This window comes from Pleurodeles waltl, chromosome 5 (genome assembly GCF_031143425.1).
Source record: "Pleurodeles waltl isolate 20211129_DDA chromosome 5, aPleWal1.hap1.20221129, whole genome shotgun sequence".
NCBI classification, from domain to species: domain Eukaryota; kingdom Metazoa; phylum Chordata; class Amphibia; order Caudata; family Salamandridae; genus Pleurodeles; species Pleurodeles waltl.
The window spans coordinates 1464438367-1464456909 of record NC_090444.1 but is presented as its reverse complement, the minus strand read 5'-3'; positions in this window follow the sequence as shown (position 1 = coordinate 1464456909).

The window sequence follows — 18543 nt, the reverse complement described above, 5'->3', positions numbered from 1 at the left end:
AGTGAATGCACAAGGAGCTGTCAACCAAGCCCAGCCAGACGTGGATTGTAAGGCACAGAAGGATTTAAGTGCAAAGAAATGCTCACTTTCTAAAAGTGGCATTTCTAGAATAGTAATATTAAATCCGACTTCACCGGTCAGCAGGACTTTGTATTACCATTCTGGCCATACTAAATATGACACTCCTGCTCCTTTCAGATCAGCAGCTGCCACTTCAACAGTGTATGAGGGCAGCCCCAATGTTAGCCTATGAAGGGAGCAGGCCTCACAGTAGTGCAAAAACGAATTTAGGAGTTTTACACTACCAGGACATATAACTACACAGGTACATGTCCTGCCTTTTACCCACACAGCACCCTGCTCTAGGGGTTACCTAGGGCACACATTAAGGGTGACTTATATGTAGAAAAAGGGGAGTTCTAGGCTTGGCAAGTACCTTTAAATGCCAAGTCGAAGTGGCAGTGAAACTGCACACACAGGCCTTGCAATGGCAGGCCTGAGACAAGGTTAAGGGGCTACTGAGGTGGGTGGTACAACCAGTGCTGCAGGCCCACTAGTAGCATTTAATCTACCTGCCCTAGGCACATGTAGTGCACTCTACCAGGGACTTACAAGTAAATTAAATAGTCAATCATGGATAAACCAATCAGTAGTACAATTTACACAGAGAGCATATGCACTTTAGCACTGGTTAGCAGTGGTAAAGTGCCCAGAGGTCAAAAGCCAACAACAACAGGTCAGAAAAAAATAGGAGGAAGGAGGCAAAAAGTTTGGGGATGTCCCTGTCAAAAAGCCAGGTCCAACATGACCCCCTACCAGCCTAAAGCCAGGGGAGAACAATCACTATCCTGATGTACTTCCCTGTTTGAGGCGACAGAACAAGGACCCAGGCACACAACAGCAGTGGCATGCTCCAGTTCTTCGCCTTCCTGACTCCAATTGGATCCCTCTGTCCATACTCTCAGGGCCCACTAAGCCAACCCATGGGGAACCTTTCTCCTTACCTGCGGATCCCATCTGTGCAGCACCTAACCTTACTTTGCTCACAGATGTATCCCAGGAGCAGGATAGTACCACCATGACCAACACAGTGGTGTTGCCCACTCTACCCCCGGGGTGTGACACTTGTCCCCTCCCCAGGGATAACTCTGTCCACCCGGACAGCAAGCCACAGTGATTACTGACATCTGCCAGGGATGAGAGCCAGGCCCCAGGCCTCTCAAAGCTCTCCAACCACTGTGGCTGTGGAGAGTGGGGGGCGGTAGCCCCAGGTGCGGGGCACCCTTTAACCACTCTCCCTTCCACCAGGTCCGGGATGACAGCCTGAACCTGGTCCTCCCCTCTGGGGCTCTGTACCCTCCCTCCTGGAGCGGTACCCCCAGAGTCCAACATGGTCAGGGTGCTTACAGAAGTCGCCCTGTACCATTCCTCCACCAGTGCAGGGCTGTTAACCTGCAACTGGCCCTCCAACCTGGGGCCTGTACCTTCAGGTTGGACTAGGGCCCGGGGTGAGGCTTCCCTCCCCCTGCCCTCCCTTCTGGGGTCCAGCACCCTCCAACTAGGAGTGGCCTCCTCAGAAGACAACATGGTAGGGGCACTGTTATCAGTAGCCCCTCCCTCCAGGTCCGGGGGGACACCCTGAACCTGGTCTTCCAGCCCAGGGTCTATACCCTCAGACTGGATCACTGCCTGGCAAACCAGGACTTCCTGGGGGGCACACCTACCCCCCACCAGGTCAGAGTTTAACCTCTGCACCTGACCATTCAACTCAGAGTCACCACCCTGAAGTTGAACAATTGCCTGGCACGCCAGGACTTCCTGGAGGGCACACTGACCCTCCACCAGGTCAGAGTTTAACCTCTGAACTTGGCCATTCAACTCAGAGTCACCACCCTGAAGTTGAACAATTGCCTGGCACGCCAGGACTTCCTGGAGGGCACACTGACCCTCCACCAGGTCAGAGTTTAACCTCTGGACCTGGTTCTCCAACCTAGGGTCACCACCCTGAGGTTGGCCAACTGCCTGGCACGCCAGGGCTTTCTGGGGGGCACACCTACCCCCCACCAGGTCAGAGTTTAACCTCTGAACCCAGTTATCCAACCCAGAGTCAGCACCCTGAGGTTGGACAACTGCCTGGTACACCAGGACTTCCAGGGAGGCACACCTACCTCCCACCAGGTCAGAGTTTAACCTCTGAGCCTGGTGCCCCAACCCAGGGTCACCACCCTGAGGTTGGGCAATTGCCTGGCACGCCAGGACTTTCTGGGGGGCACACCTACCCCCCACCAGGTCAGAGTTTAACCTCTGAACCTGGTCATCCAACCCAGAGTCAACACCCTGAGGTTGGCCAACTGCCTGGCACACCAGGACTTTCTGGGAGGCACGCCTACCTCCCACCAGGTCAGAGGTTAACCTCTGAACCTGGTTCTCCAACCCAGGGTCACCACCCTGAGGTTGAACAATTGCCTGGCATGCCAGGACTTTCTGGGGGGCACACCTACCCCCCACCAGGTCAGAGTTTAACCTCTGAACCCGGTTATCCAACCCAGAGCCAGCACTCTGAGGTTGGACCACTGCCCGGTACACCAGGACTTTCTGGGGGGCACACCTACCCCCCAACAGGTCAGAGTTTATCCCCTGAACCTGGTTAGCCAATCCAGAGTCATCACCCTGAAGTTGAACCATTGCCTGGCAGGCCAGGACTTCCAGGGAGGCACACCTACCTCCCACCAGGTCAGAGTTTAACCGCTGAGCCTGGTTCCCCAACCAAGGGTCACCACCCTGAGGTTGGGCAATTGCCTGGCACGCCAGGACTTTCTGGGGGGCACACCTACCCCCCATCAGGTCAGAGTTTAACCTCTGAACCTGGTTATCCAACCCAGAGTCAACACCCTGAGGTTGGACAATTGCCTGGCACAGCAGGACTTCTTGGGAGGCACATCTACCTCCCACCAGGTCAGAGTTTAACCTCTGAACCTGGGTATCCAACCTAGAGTCACCACCCTGAGGTTGAATCTTTGCCTGGCATGCCAGGACTTCCTGGGGGGCACTCTCACCCCCCACAAGGGACATACCGTCCCCAAGGGTCACACAAGAGTCTGGTTGGCGCAGGTCTCCCGACCCCTGCCCATCCGGCAGAGTCTGGGTTTCCCCCAAACCAGAAACGGTTTCACCTGGGTCATTCCTGGGGGGCTCTGCTCTCAGAGCTGTCCCCTGACTCTCAAGGTCCTCCACTGGGGTCTGCAACCCCCTCTCAACCCTATGTCTGGACTTCTGCACCCCCTCACTAGGAGGGGTACGGCCAGACACCAGAACTGTTGGGATGCTGGCTACAGTCACCCCCCCAAGTTCTTCTGACACTGCAGGGCTTCCCTCAAAAGGTGGCCCTACGGTACAGGCTAGGCTTCCCTCCTGGTGTTCCCTCATGGAACCCTCTAGGACCTGGGACCTACCTGGGACACTACAATCCTTTCCCACCACACTCGGTTGGGAACCTCCTAGACCACTCCCTTCAGGAGCACCCCCAAATGCCTCTTCAGACTCTCTGGTACTCACCCAGAAGTCTGCCTCCATTGTAAGTTCCCTGGGGTCAGAGAACTCACACTCCACCTGGTGTTGGCGTAGCTCTGGAAAATAAGGACCAGACAAATGCTCTCCAGCAATTACATAATTCTGCCCTTCACATGTATTAACCACAGTACCCTTCACCCAACCACCCAGTAACTCAACCTTGGAAAAGCACTCTACTTCACCCTCCTGAGACTGGTGAGACAGTATCTGTCTGTCCCTGACACTCAACCCATACTCTTCTGGGATGTCTCTACACTCTATATCCAGGACGTCCACCAGGGGGGAACCCTTTTCTCTGTCACTCTCTGCTAGAGTCAGTAAAGTGTCCCTCCCCCCAGTAGGAATATGACTCCCTGTGCCAGTTCCCCAATCCTTCTCAGGGACCCTGTGCATAACGGGAACTACCTCATACCCTTGAACTGCCTGGGGTGTGTCAACTCCCTTCTTCAAGTTGGGCACCACATCTCTGGGCTTGTGCCCTTCTTCAGCAGTACTAGATGCAAGATTTTTGCTGCCACCATCTGAACTTGACTCAGCCCTTCCGGCCTCCAGTTTCAGCTCTTTACAGCTCAGCTCTTGAGCTGCAATCTTTTCTTCCTCCAGGGCTAAGAGACTCGCTGCCTCAGCCCTTTCAAGAAACTCATCTAGTTCTTCCATCCACCGCTCTCGAGCTCGGAGCCATTCTGCTCTCACTGGATCTCTTTCCTCATCTGAGTAGTCATCCTCCTCATTTGAGTAGTCCCCCTCCTCATCTGAGGGGTATTTAGTCATTTGGTTTTTTTCTGCCTCTCTCTCTGCCCATCTTTCTTCCTCCCAGACTATGTAGGCATGTAGCATTTCCATCTTAGTAGATTTCCTTGATACAGGAAGGCCCCATTTTCTGCAAAGCCTCCTTAAGTCAGCCTTAGTGAGGTGGTCAGTAGGCACAAAGAGTGCGTAGGTAAGCAATCCCATTCTGATAAGATCTTACTAGCAAAAAACAAAATCCAAAGTCCCAAATATCAATAGTATATCCAGGAGGACATCAGAGAACCAAAAGCAAAAAAAGATGAAAAATCAAGTTGACCTTCAACTGTGGGTAGGTAGTGAAATACTTAGCTACTGTATGTCACTGCACAAACACAAGTCCTATCCTCATCGCTGATCACCAATGTTAGAAATGGGGTTTTTGGTTGGCAGTCAGGTTGCCCTCTGTCCAAGCAAGAACCCTCACTCTAGTCAGGGTAAGTCACACACAATCCAAAATCAGCCTGTGCTCACCCTCCGGTAGCTTGGCACGAGCAGTCAGGCTTAACTTAGAAGGCAATGTGTAAAGCATTTGTGCAATAAATCATACAACACCATAGCATAACACCACAAAAATACACCACACAGTATTTAGAAAAATATATAATATTTATCTGGGTATCTTCAGGTCAAAACGATCAAAGTTGCAATACGAATTTGTAAAGATATCACTGCAAAGTGATATAAAGTGTCTTAAGTCTTTAGAATAGAAACAAAGTCTCTTTCAAGCACAAGTACCTGGTTTCTGGTGGAAAATCTCCTCAGAGGGCCACAGGAGAAGAGGTGCGTGGAAAACTGGTGTGTGCGTCGATTTCTCCTCAGCACACACGGACTTGCGTCGTTATTTTCCACGCGGGGAAGTCGGCGTCGTTTTCCGGCGCGTGGACAGTCTCTTTCTGTGGATCGCGGGGATTACCAGATGTCCCGGGTCTGTGCGTGGATTTTCCTGCTTGTTCTCCGGCTGCGCGTCGGTCTGCGGGGCTGCGCGTCGAAATTACGATCTCACGGCAGGCGTCGCGTCGATTTCTCCTCTAGACTTCGATCTGCGGGGCTGCGCGTTGAAATTACGATCTCACGGCAGGCGTTGCGTCGATTTCTCCTCTAGAGGTCGGGCGGCGTTGTCCTTGCGAGGCCGTGCGTCGGATCTTCGATCGTCCCCAGAGCGTCGCGTTGATCAGCGTCGGAGTGCGGTGTTTTTCTCGCCGCGAAACAAGCTGTGCGTCGAAATTTTCGGCGCACGGAGCGTCCAAGTAAAAGAGAGAAGTCTTTTTGGCCCTGAGACTTCAAGGAACAGGAGGCAAGCTCTATCCAAGCCCTTGGAGAGCACTTTCACAGCCAGACAAGAGTTCAGCAAGGCAGCAGGGCAACAGCAAGGCAGCAGTCCTTTGTAGAAAGCAGACAGGTGAGTCCTTTGAGCAGCCAGGCAGTTCTTCTTGGCAGGATGTAGTTTCTGGTTCAGGTTTCTTCTCCAGCAAGTGTCTGATGAGGTAGGGCAGAGGCCCTGTTTTATACCCAAATGTGCCTTTGAAGTGGGGGAGACTTCAAAGAGTGGCTAAGAAGTGCACCAGGTCCCCTTTCAGTTCAATCCTGTCTGCCAGGGTCCCAGTAGGGGGTGTGGCAGTCCTTTGTGTGAGAGCAGGCCCTCCACCCTCCCAGCCCAGGAAGACCCATTCAAAATGCAGATGTATTCAAGTGAGGCTGAGTACCCTGTGTTTGGGGTGTGTCTGAGTGAATGCACAAGGAGCTGTCAACCAAGCCCAGCCAGACGTGGATTGTAAGGCACAGAAGGATTTAAGTGCAAAGAAATGCTCACTTTCTAAAAGTGGCATTTCTAGAATAGTAATATTAAATCCGACTTCACCAGTCAGCAGGACTTTGTATTACCATTCTGGCCATATTAAATATGACACTCCTGCTCCTTTCAGATCAGCAGCTGCCACTTCAACAGTGTATGAGGGCAGCCCCAATGTTAGCCTATGAAGGGAGCAGGCCTCACAGTAGTGCAAAAACGAATTTAGGAGTTTTACACTACCAGGACATATAACTACACAGGTACATGTCCTGCCTTTTACCCACACAGCACCCTGCTCTAGGGGTTACCTATGGCACACATTAAGGGTGACTTATATGTAGAAAAAGGGGAGTTCTAGGCTTGGCAAGTACCTTTAAATGCCAAGTCGAAGTGGCAGTGAAACTGCACACACAGGCCTTGCAATGGCAGGCCTGAGACAAGGTTAAGGGGCTACTGAGGTGGGTGGCACAACCAGTGCTGCAGGCCCACTAGTAGCATTTAATCTACCTGCCCTAGGCACATGTAGTGCACTCTACCAGGGACTTACAAGTAAATTAAATAGTCAATCATGGATAAACCAATCAGTAGTACAATTTACACAGAGAGCATATGCACTTTAGCACTGGTTAGCAGTGGTAAAGTGCCCAGAGGTCAAAAGCCAACAACAACAGGTCAGAAAAAAATAGGAGGAAGGAGGCAAAAAGTTTGGGGATGTCCCTGTCAAAAAGCCAGGTCCAACACTTACTATCTCACTCTCCTACACATAACATCCACGCCGATTTCACATGGTTGGTTTTAGTGTTGACCATCAGTGACCAGTATTCCATTTTCCGTACAACGACTTTTGCATGAGATGTTGGCAAACTGATGTTATCATATATGAATGACAATGGCGAGTCCCACTTGGTTAAGTATGAAAATATTTTGCATTGATCGAAACCTGTAAAATCTGAAACACACTCACTGAAGAGACATGATTATCAGGCAATGAATCCAGGAAACTGAAGAACAACTGGGTGGGTGTCGTAGTCAGTAGAAGAAGGTACTAGTAGAATGCACAGGTATAACAAATGATGCCACTCACAGGTCAAAACATGTTGGGTGGTGATTCTTTTCAGAAAGTCACTTTTATGCAACAATGTTAGGAAATGCGTGGATCCGAACTGCACAAATGTTTTCTGAATTTAAAAAAAAATAGGGCTAGATTTACAAAGCCCTTGTGCCTCATTGCACCACACTAGTGTAATTTTTTTTATGCTAATGTGGTGTTAATGAGGCCATTTCCCCATGCCATATTTACAAAGTAGCACAATGCTAGAAGTGGGCCACTTTGTTACCCATTGCACCACATTATACCTGTGCCAGTACAATCTATGCACGGGGGTCATTCCCAGGCAGGGAGGCTGCAAAAAATAGTGCAGTGAAATCTACAAGATTTTATTGCAACATTTTTGCCATAATTTTTAACGCTTGCTCAGGGTAGACGTTTAAGTGACAGGCCCATAGTAACCTATGGACCTCCCTAGGGCTTTGCTGCATTACAGCCATAATTTATGGCACTAATCCAGCAAAGCACCACAATAGCATCATAAATCATGATTCTATTGTGGAAATTATCTCCATGGTGCATGTATTGTAAATACTGTGTAAACATGGTGGTGTTAGGTGGGGCAGGCATCACAAGAAAAGTGGCACTTCAGGACTGATGCGCCACTTTCTTGTAGATCTGGCCCTTACTTTTGTGTCATTTGTCCTTCATTTATCAATTATTGTGTTTTTACCTGCATGGTACTAGGAGATGACTGGAACATGACTAAAGCAGCTGTTTGACTGAAATGACCCATCTGATAGGTGTAACATCAACAGAGCGTGCTGAGCGATGTTAAGGCGGCCCGTGGTCTCCGTGAGTTTTGATATGCATTCTATTTGAAGGGGAAGGATTACACCTTTCTTTCAAATGTTCATGGCACAACCTGATATACTGAATATTTCTTAATCACTTCTGTCCTTTGAGTCAAACCACGAAATACTTGAGGATGATCTTATTGACCATTCGCTGATTCAGATTGTTTGGTATCTCGGGCATATGATTCCCCGTCCCTCCACGTCACACAAGCAAGCAAACACATACACATGCACTTCTGCCTAAATCACCATAGGGGCACATATACACATACGTTAGCATGAAAATGCTGGTACAATCATCTAGGAACAGTTGATAGGGGTGCAGGTACTGTGACCTTCAGTCATGTTTTGATGAGAGACTCCACAATTGCTCCACTAAAGACTTGACTTCTTTATATGCTACACGACTGTCACCCTGCTTGAGACTCCACTTAGAACGACAAAATATCACATTAATTTCATGTTTTCTTCTCAGGCTGAATGCAAATTATGTCAAAAGGAGTTTCAAATATCAGTAGCCTCCATCAGTGACATGGAAGGTAGATTGCTAACCCTTCCCATGTAGATAACAGATGCATTTCTTCCTACTATGGGAATCTCTATGACTCTGCTCTCCCAAGAAAATATGACAACTGAAGAAGATTTCCTGAAACCCCTAGATCTTTCGCCTCTCTCACAGGAAGTGAGAAGACTCATGGAAGAACAGTTTACAAAGGACAAGGTAACAACAGCAACAACTTCCAACATGCACATCCCCTAGTGAAGTTTAATTTCCCAGTGAATTCTGCAAGATAAGCAATGAACGTGTGGCTTCCTTTTCCATGCAGCACTTAAAGACACTGATTCAGCAAGCTCATACCTCAAGTAAGGTTTGTTACTTCTTATTTCCTTAGGAGGCTCCTGGGTAGTCACAGCATTTTTTTTCAGGCATAGAGATTTATACTGTCAAGAGCAGAATAAATCATTTTCCTGTGACGAGTTCACACACAAAATTTGATGCTGATATTGGAGAAGGCAATTCTTTCTATGGAAAATAGGTTGCCTGTTGAGAAAGAAAGAATAACAAAGATTAATTGTTCAAATGGAAAGATACCTTTTGATGGATAACAATGTATTTGCTCAGAGACTGTTTCACAACCTATTTCTCAACAAACAACAAGTTATTTGATGGAAAGTTTGATTTAATCTCATCCACTGGCGATCACTTAGGGCATTATCCCATTCCATCACTTTTTCACCACCATCTAGGCAGAGGCCTGCCATATGCAAATCAATACTGGCCCTGTTCCACGTAGTAACAGGGTGGTAACATTTCATTCTAAACAGCCGAATCAGGCCCCCTCCATTCAGGAATACAAGAACCCCAGTGTTGGAAGCGCATCTAAGTGTGACAGGTATGACTAATATCGGTCCTGAGTTCACTAAACTACTGGAACCAGCCTGCACTTTACTGAAGAGTCCCAAAAAGGCCAAAACCGGTCTGTGGTGTGTTCCAGTTGAGAAGAGGCTGGGTCTGGCAGTTGAAGCTGGACTGCTCCTACTTGAGCAGGACACATACTGTTTTGCATATGTCTAGTTCCTGTGTGATGTTGCATGGTAAGGAAAAGATTGTTGGGCTGGTTATGGCCCCAAGTAATATCAGTGGCTGAGAGTAATTCAAGAATTCCACCCCTTCACTTTTTTGTGTTTCTCGAAATAGGTTGTGGACGCTATACTTAGGTAAAAGTCTGCTACCGTTTGCATTGGGGGCATGTGCAAAATTAATCTGTGTAAACATGCTGGCAGACCACACCAGACCGAGCAGCTGGCCTTTCTAGAAGTAGTTTTAAGTACATTTCCCAGGTACGAGACTATCCACAAAATAGTTGCCAATAGCCACAAGCCTACAATTTGCTGTGTTTTTTTTTATAGATCCCTCCAACTCCATCTTTCCCACCAAAATGCCAAAACTGTGACAAGAAAATCTACCATACTGGATTATTTTTCTCCACTGTAATTGCATTTTTCAATAAACAACTTCGAGTAAGGATGATTCTGTGAATCTCAAATTGGATTTTCTACAAACAAAATCCTTTCAAGATGTAGCCCTAAAAGAGCAATTCTATGTATAACAGCAAATGCAGGTAGTTTTGATCAATATATCGAGGTTCATGATGGATTTTATTGGAAGTGTTTCAATCAAGTTTTGTAGGGGGTTCCGAGGGGGGGGGGTCCACTTTTCATATGGGGGCTTGCATTGCGAGCTCTACCTAGGAATTTAAAGGGAGAAGGTTCAATGTGTCTAACAGGAAATAGTGCAAGCCATTCACACTGCATGAACCATACCATTAAATGTAGTGGTAAACAAACTACACCACAAACAAATGAGCACAATTATTCTTTTTTGCATCTGATGAATATGATTCACTATTGGTTTTCCCAATTTCACCTTACATTTTCCTTGACCTTCTACAAGGTGCTCAGAGGATTTTGTTCGTTGTGACCTGTATTTACGAGCATGACAACATTTGCCGTTTTCGTAGAGAAAATTACATTTACTCGTGTACTGCGCACACATTACTCTTACTCGTGCACTGCAAACAAATTACATTTTGAAGTAACCCGCTCAAGCCAAAGGAGAACTTCTGATCTCTACTAAAACAATCTAGAAAGTCTTGTTGAATTTCCAAGGAGAAAATTATCAGGGGCGCTCATGTCAGTGCTGAACGTGTCAACCATCAGGGATTAATTTGCCTATTTTAAGAATAAATGATTAGTATCAGGTTTGCATTGCATGCATGAGCTCAGCGTAGCTGGCTGCTCATAAAGCAATCTGTGCGTGCCTGATCAATAGTTCCCAAGCCATAAAAAAATCCCTCACCAGCTTCATCAAGATTACAGATAATTCTTAGTGTTGTTTCAGAGCTTTTACGTTATCCAGCTCCATGCGTTAGTAAATTGCCGAGTCCAGGTTTACGCTTTGCAATCTGGGACCTTTACGATATTATAAAGTTATACATATCACTACAAATCCCAGAATGTCAACAAATGGATTTAATGTGGAACAAGAGCTCTGCTGTTCTTATAGCACATGTATATTAACGTTATTTTGTCAGCATTTCCTAAATTTGCCTTCTTGACCTAAGTGGACCCCGCTTCTTAAAAATAGCTGCCATGTGGCTCAAGAAGTAATTGACTGCTTAGGGCAGTCCTGCCGTATACCCTGTATCACACAATTGGTATTTTGACCCACATTAACAATTTTTAAAATAGTGAAACGTCGTGCCTCAGAGTGCAATGTGTTGCCAGCTAGAAAGCCAAGATTGACTGAAGGTGTCGAAAAAACTGAATGAAACAGCTATCTATGCCTTCAGTTTACTTCAGCACAGGTCACAGTTTTTTATGTACACAATGCAAAGTTGACTTTAAGGCCCATATTTATACTTTTTGAAGCAAAACTGCGCCGGCGCAGTTTTGCGTCAAAAATATTACCGCCGGCTAACACCATTTTGGTGCGCCGTGTGGGCGTCATATTTATACTTTGACGCACGGCGGCGCAAACCACAGGTGGGAGTCATTATTTTTTACGCACACCGCAGCGTCAAGTCGTAAAGCAAAACAACGTTAACACAGTGGAAATGACTGTGGGTCGATTTCCGACACCTCAAACCGCATATGCGCCATTTTTTTGGATGCAATAGCGTCAAAAAAACCTGCGAACACTGCCATTTCACCAGAGGAGAGCCAAAATGGATCCTAGATGCCACTACAGACCCCAGGAAGATGACAGCAGACCGGGAACCAGCCAGGATGACCCACACAAGAACCAGGACACTTTTAAGAAGAAAAGAAAGTGTCGCTTCAGTGCAGAGGAGCAGGAAATTCTGGTTAAAGAGGTGACGGAACACCAGCACCAACTGTTTGTCACCTCAAAGTTGCCAATCAGTAGGAGAGAGGCTACATGGCAACAAATTGTCGACAAGATTAACAGTGTGGCTGAAGTACGCAGAACAGTCATCGAGTACAAGAAACGATGGCATGACTGCAAGCGCAGGACCAAGGAAAAGATGGCCAGGAACAGGAAGGCAGCACTGCAGACTGGAGGGGGGAGTCCAGCACACCAGGAGGCCCCGGACCACATGGAGGAGATGGTCACAGCCGTCATCCCTGAGGAGATCGTCACAGGGATTCAAGGACAGGACAGCGCAGACTACCAGGAGACAACCCACATGCAGGGTAAGTCGCATGGGGAATTCAAATGCACTAATGTCAACTGTGAGCAGGGGGGATACCGACCACTAAATGCATGGAAGTCATCTAATACATGGAGTGGCATGGGTAAAGGGGCACGGCATGGGGGCATGGCTCGTTCTGAGAAGACCTGGGGCACACCATTACACAACACCAACAACAGTCCCATGGGGACATGCTGTCATGCCAGTGATGGAGCAAAGGGAAAGCCACGCCACGAGGGAAGGCCACTACGTCAAACTGACATCCCGGCACATGTCAGCCACCATACCCCCTAAATTAACTAGGGCCCTATTAACAACCTCTAGCCATACCGACAACTGGAATGTAACTGTGACAACAGTTGCCCCTACCACCTCTGCTCTGTGTGCAGCTCAAGTAGCCAATGGCAGTAACCTCCCCATGGATCATACACACCTAAATTAGGGGGTGAGGATGACAACTGCAACAATCCCCAGAAACAAGACAAAGGCCCCAGTACTCTCAATGGCAATGCCCATAGTTGTCGCAAACATCAGCCAATGTAAACAACAATAGGAGCTACACAGCACTAAGGACACACCCATGCTGCATATGTCAGGGTCCATCCTGTGCCTGGGTAACAATGCAACATCCCAAATGTCATACTGCTCAGACAACAGCATTGGGGGTGGAGGGGCACATGTAACTGGTCACTGAAATACACCTGCACAGTCAGAGGAGGAAATAGGACACTGATACGATTATCAGGGCAATCCAATGTAACACACATTCCCCAACATCAGCAGGACACATTACCAATGTCAACATCCATATTGGATCATAACATTGCCATGCATAGGATATGCCACATGTCAATTACATTTAAGTGGATGTGAAAGATCAGAGATTGGGGCAGGTCCAGATTGTTAAGTGTGCTGCCAGGGCGATCAGTACACCCACAGCCAGTGAAAGGTCTCACCATGAGAATGGATGTACACGGAGGGTTGAGTAGGAAAAGAAGGTGGCAATTCTCTATTTGGCATAAACCAACACCTAGAGGCAATGAGGCTGACAAGTCTGATAACTCAATAACATACATGTGACACACAGGTGGGCCATAGGCCTGGAAGAATGCCCATCTGAAGGACTGGAGAAATTAACACAAAACAAGATCACAAAGTGAATTCATCAAAAGGCAGGCACGTCGCATCAAAATTGCCACAACACAGACACACTAATTGTACCCTGTTTCATTGCAGAGGAAGATGGATCTCCTGCTGATATGCCTGTCCCAGATTTCCCTGATGACATGGATAACGAGCCGATAAACATTCCCCAGGAGACTATCCAAAAGGTCCTTGACACCCTCCAGATCCCACCTTCAGTCACAAGGAGGAGCACAGAACAAGCAGCCATCGCAGAGGATCCACCCACCACCCCAATTGTAAAACCTGCCAGCTCCAATACAGCTGAGGACTCAGACGACACTGGCACCAGCTTTGAGAGAACTGTAGTTGGAGTACAGCGGGAGCTGGCCAATGAGATGCGGGTGGGGATGCAAACTATGGCAGCCAGCCTTGCGGGGATGCATTTGTGCATGATATCATCTGCAGATCAGGCAGCCGCTATGCAAGCCCTAACATCCATACTGCAAGGGCTACAAGAAACTGTCAAGGAATTCACCACTGCAGTAAGGGAGTTGCCACAACACCTCGCACCCCAAACCTTCCACTGCATGCACAAATGCAATCATGACTCCCTCAGGGCCGACCTGGCTGCCTACCATCGTGATGTGGCTGCTATTCTCAAGAACCAGCAGACCCTCCTTGCTGCAGTACTGCCCTTAAGACCTTCACAGGGAGCAGCGACCAGGATGTCTGACTCCACGTCTTCTAACACTGAGGTGTGTGTTGCCCCTTCACAACCAACAACAACAAGGACAAAGCAGGCAACACACACATCAGAAGAAGAAGACATGGAACAGATCACATTCACAAGGAAAATGACCCAGAAGCACTAGTCCCTGCCACATGGCCCACATTTACCAAGGTCCTGCGCATTGTAACTTGCCAGTCTTGCAACAACTTTACTCGAGCACTGTTCTGCAAACCACTGTATATCTTGTCACTCAGCCCAGTGATTGTCTCTCTCCTACTCATTGCCAAATCATGTCCCTCTGCACTGTCTGAAACATCAACCCCAGCATGTCAAAAGCATTTCCGTAACCCCTTGTGTTGGATCACAATGTAAGATGTCACTATAATGGACTCACAATCATGGACAATGTACAGATAGCACTACAGCACGTTTCAATAAATAGCACTTACACAACAATTCTGTCTCTGGGTAATGTGACAAATCAACTGTGAAGTAGATAACTGAAATGTGCCTACTGTCAAATTACGTAGCTTGTCAATACATCCGTCTTGATAATCTGTAGTCAGAGAATTCTGCACAGTGCCCATGATGGCATCATACTCTGCCCATCCTGAGGGACAAATCTGATGAACTGAGAAACCATACACCATCATGCTGTGTTGGACAGAAAAATGCTTCCTCAGGGGATAACTAAGTCATCAAATAGTGGCCTCAAAATGTTGTAAATATGCACAAATAACACAACTAACATGCCACACTAATCTAAGTAAACACTTAAAAAATTGCATAAATGAAGGTGTCTGAGTTAACATACAAATAGGTAATCATGCCGAACTGTGTCACAAATGATGTATGAGGGTCATGAAGACAAGAATACAAGATTGCCAATGAGAACTCATCTTATAAGGGTGTGCATGATCATCACACTGCAGTCAGACCTAAAACTGTTTCCCCAATACCAAGTCTGGAAGCACTTTTTGTGACTTTGAAAACACACTTATCAACAGAAACACATTGGGATCCATATTACCTGTGATTGGTGGTTGCAACAAAGGGTCGACACTTTGCAAGGTAGCTCTGGGCTAGCTGCCAATCGCACAGCTCAGTTGGGATTTGTTTGTAGCATAGGACACAGATGTTATAGTACAAAATTGATGTATACTGAATCCAAACCCACGATCAAGTACCACTCAACACATACAATTAAGGGTTAACCAAATATTTATTAAATGCTAATCACAGATGAGGAAACTGAGGGAAAAATCTTACCTACTCTAATCTACCCTGACTACTCATTACCCACAACTGTCCCTAACTAACCTAAGCTATACTTACTTATCACATGTAACGAAACGTTCAAACATCTACCCCCCACCCCCCTTATGAGACGGGACACATGGAGGACAACACATACTAACCTAAACACATACTATACTATCCTATACAAATATATATATTTTTGTTATTTTTTGAATTATTATTATTTTTTTTTTTAAATTTGTTTTTTTTTTTAAACACACAAGAACCCCAACATAGCCCCCCACCCACAACCCACACATGTAATAAGTAAAAATAGAAACAAGCAGGACCCCTCACCCCCCACCCACTAACACTAACTAAACTAACAGCCTATCCTAACCTAACACTAAGCCCCCTAAGCCCACTAACTATAAGAACAAGGAAAGAGGAGGGAGGGGAGGGAATCATGTCCATAGAAAAAAGTCTAGAGGTTGGCCCTCTGGAGGGTCCTCTTAATGGACTTAACACGCCGGTTAATGTGCCGCACATCCCGGCTCAGGTGGCTCAACTTGCGCAGCACTTTGGCCATCTTACGATCCATTCGGTTGAAGGCTGCAGGGTCAACAGATGGAGCTGTGGCAGTCTGGGTACCGGTGGAGGAGTTCTGTGTTGGTGTGGTGCCAGGCCTAGTGGGCTGTCCTGCACCAGTGCCAATGCTGGTGCCTTGAAGTCCAGCAGATGTCGGACCAACAGTGGCAGCTGTGGGTGGGGCCACCTGGCTCAGATTGGTGGTTGTGCTGGTGGTGGCTGTGGTGGGCAAAGTAGGCCCACCCTGTGGGAAGGCTCTCCATGCCCTGGAGGCCCGTTCATGCCGATATCGCCAGGCCATCCTCCGGAACCCCGACTCCACCAGCAGGATGTGCTGATATCGCATGGCCCGGCGCTGAAATTCACGGACCTGGTCTGGAGTCATGTTAGCAGCTGTGAAGACAAATGCAGATATTCTACATTAGTAACTGCATTGTGTGAAATGGCACAGCAAGTTTATCAGACATTGCATCTACTGTACTTGTAACAGCTCATATCACAATACAGATCATTGAATGTCCCTGAGGAAGTACATGGCAGGCCAGACTACAAAGGTCACATCACACATAGCACATCCATAACCTACAAGATGGGTAACAACTGGCTTTGACTTGAAATCTGAGTTCTGCCAGTTGTCAGCTAAGAATCATGCTGCATGTCCTCCGCCAAGACCTGGGCTACAAATATCAGTGTACGGAAAGCAAAACTAAAGCCACATGGTCTGCAAGTTGTAACTGGACTTGCCAGTATAGTACCAAGTGCCAAACCTGAGTGTGTATACTAGGTTGCAACCAAACCGTCACTTATTCACATGTATGTGTAACATACTGGTAGCATCAGTACTAGGTACCCCATTCACAAACCCATGCCCGTGTTTGAGGGGGGGTAGATAAACAACTATAATTTTCCAACAACATGTACACCGAGGAGTGTATAGAAAACTCCACACATGTTTGTCTCTACAGACACACCACAGGTAAGGTCTATCTACAATTAGGAGTCAACAAACCCTAGAGCACTCATAGGGTCAGACATGTCAGGAAATGCAGAACTTGGTACACAACATATACTTCCAGTGAGGCCTGACTTACATCAGACACAGAGTTGCTAGAACACCCATTATCATGATTTGCATGCACACCTAGGACATTGCACTCAAGTTCCACATACTTGTATCACTACATGTGGAAATACATGCTGCTAGGAGGTTCTACCTACTGTCACAAAATTACGTAGGTAAGTAGAGAAGCAGATGTCTGTTGGAAAGCAATTTGCTGTACCAATCTTAGAAAATGTGGGTCTGACAGGCTGGCTAAATCGGGGCTGACTTCCAGTGCGACTCTTGGTGATACAAGTGTCATCCACATGACTAACCCCTGTACTCACAGTGGGGCCTACAGGATTGGCCTACAATTCCTACATGATACCATTGGATACGCATTGGCCAACTCAAAACATGTGAGAAACTGTATTCCCACTCATGGAACAAGAGAAAAGCTTGCCCAACGCATCACACCTTGCTATGCATCCTACTCACACGAGTCCATAACCAGCAAACACAACACATAACAGACATATCAACACTTACTGGAGTGGTCGGCGTCCTCAAATGTCGCCACCTCTCCCACAGTGTAAGGTGCCGGTCCACCTGTAAGGTATGGAAGGAAGAAATGTGCTCAAAATCTGTGCACAGCGCAACAATTTCATAAACATATACAATGTGTAGGCTGAATAAGGAAATGGCAGCCATTCAGACATGAAGGTACTGCATCTGATATATCACGGCCAACTTGTACATAGCATGGGTCTCCTGTGACAGTTACACACATATCTGCACACATACATTGGCCATAACTATCATGTGGTTGCAAATATGCCCCGTAATTGGTGAGCAGTAAAAAATATGGAGTGTAATCGTCTCATCATGTGCATCCAAGAGAGACATCCAAAGCCTGGTTACTTGAGGACTGCATTACCAGTCAAACATGCCTTGTGGCCATGACACATTTATTACACATAGGTCCAATGTACAGATGGTGGGACAGGGACTTTTGTAAGCCATCCTGTTGTTACAGTTTATTCAATTGATGTGGCCCAGCTATGGTGATTTGCACCAACCATGGAGATGTGAAGCCATGTGCATACACTTGGACTGCCATCCATATTTGGATTGTGGCACAACTAACTCCAACAAACATTCTAAGATGTTAGCTGAGGGCACCTTACACCTTTTCACGATGTTTTCAAATCCAGAACTGACATGTATCCAAAAAGATCAAGGAACACAATAATACCACACATTCATAGTACTTCCGTGAACGCTTTCCTTCCACACTCACCAGACTCACATGAGACATATGTCTGAGCCACTTTGCTATTATCAATTGACGTGAAGGTAGCACTAATTTTCTGCATCATGTAGTGATTCTAAAGTCAGTCTAGCAATTGCGTCAACAAAGTCGGCCTAAATGTTGGTACATCTGTACTTCTCCGTCAATAATACCCTATATAGACATGATTGGCTCCCATTTTGTTAGCTTTTCTGACAAAAAGGCTGCACCAATTTCCTTCATGGAAAAGTAACCTGTAAGTTT